Raw genomic sequence first — 2,061 nt, 5'->3', positions numbered from 1 at the left:
AAGCATCAATTCTTCGGCTCTCAGCTTTCTTTATAGTCCAACTATCACATCCATACATGACCACTGGAAAAACCATAGCTTTAACTAGATGGACCTTTGTTGGCAAAGTAATGTCTCTGCTTTTTAATATGCTGTCTAGGTTGGTCATAACTTTCCTTCCAAGGAGTAAGTATCTTTTAATTTCATGGCTGCAATCACCATCTGCAGTGATTCTGGAGCCCAGAAAAATAAAGTCAGCCATTGTTTCCACTGTTTCCCCATCTATTTGCCATGAAGTGATGGGACCGGATGCCATGATCTTAGTTTTCTGAATGTTGAGCTTTAAGCCAACTTTTTGACTCTCCTCTTTCACTTTCATCAAGAGGCTCTTTAGTTCTTCTTCACTTTCTGCCATAAGGGTAGTGTTATCTGCATATGTGAGGTTATTGATATTTCTCCCGGCAATCTTGATTCCAGCTTGTGCTTCCTCCAGCCCAGCCTTTCTCATGATGTACTCTGCATATAAGTTAAATAAGCAGGGTGACAATATACAGCCTTGACGTACTCCTTTTCCTATTTGGAACCAGTCTATTGTTCCATGTCCAGTTCTAACTGTTGCTTCCTGAACTGCATACAGGTGTCTCGAGAGGCAGGTCAGGTGGTCTGGTATTCCCATCTCTTTCAGAACTTTCCACAGTTTATTGTGATCCACACAGTCAAAGGCTTTGGCATAGTCAATAAAGCAGTATTACAACAAATATGACATATTTGTTCCTCATCCCAATTCTGAAAATAAAGATTAGAGTAACTTTTGTACTTGTTTCCTATAGTTGGGAAGTAGAGGTGATGGGCTTGTGTAGCTGTAAGGTCTACTTCATTGTGTATAGGTAAATGGAACAAATCCTTGTTAGCAAAAAATTTACTGTGCTCGATTTTTAATAGAGATAGAAGGTAAATAATCTATGTGAGCAATGGTCTTACATCAATGTCTATATTAGTAAATAGATATGAAGTATAATTCTACTATGGATACAAGGCTCCTTATTACCAGGTTTGCAATTCAATTACCTAGGGAGCCTCAAGTACCATTGATTATTCATTGGATTCTGAGACAGACTTGCTACACAACTACTCATTAATCCCTTCAGTGCTCCCGGGCATCCAGAGAATTTCAGTGCAGCAACAGTTCCCTGGCTCAAGAGTTTAGCCAAAGACAGGATCCAGGGGTTGGGAAGCTTTTCCCCAGAAATAACAGCACGTCATTTTGGATTCAGATGTACATTCCCGCTGTCTTATCCTTGACCCTTTCTGATGCACTTTTCATGCAGAAAAGTTTCCCTGCAGGTATTTTCTCTTGTTACACCATAGCCATGTTTCTAACACTGAAAAGAGTTAGCTGTATGTCTGAAACCCAAGATCAGAGCACAAGTTTGTAACAGATGTTTTGGCAAATGTTGACACTATAGCTTAGACAGTGAAATCTGTGCTGACTCCAAATTGACCTCCTCAACCTCTGCAGGACCAATTGAGAGAAATCCTGAGTGTCATAAAGAATACTATTGCCTGGTCTCCATCCAAGACCTGTTTAATAAGAACCCTGAGGGATGAGGGCTCAGGCTGGATATTTTAAAATGCTCCTCAATTAATTCTAATGTGTATCTAAGTATGAGGGCCACAGTCCTGGAACACAGCAGATACCCATAAATAATCCTAGATTCCTCATTCTTATAGAACCCCCACGTCTTGGTCAAGTAAAAATCTACTTTCTAAATCAATCTTTTTTTCATCTTCTCTACTATTGTCTTAGAATTTTTCTTCTAGGACCTTCTAGAAGTTTTCCTTTTCTCTGAGCTTCTCATTTTCCATTACGGTGTGTTATTACTGCTAGCATAGAGTGATCTTTCTAGAACACAAATCAAATCATGCTACCCACCCCCTTTCTTAAAATTCTTCAGTGATTCATCAGAACTTTAGAACAAAGTCATGCAAGCTGTTTATTTTCTGACTGCCGCCTGCCTCTTCACCCCCATCCTCTCCATAAACCAAATGGCTGACATTCTCATGCCTTCACATCTTTGCCCT

The sequence above is a fragment of the Bos taurus genome, chromosome 8, assembly GCF_002263795.3.
Source record: "Bos taurus isolate L1 Dominette 01449 registration number 42190680 breed Hereford chromosome 8, ARS-UCD2.0, whole genome shotgun sequence".
NCBI lineage: Eukaryota > Metazoa > Chordata > Mammalia > Artiodactyla > Bovidae > Bos > Bos taurus.
The sequence above is the reverse complement of the archived record's forward strand: the minus strand, read 5'-3'. Positions refer to the sequence as shown.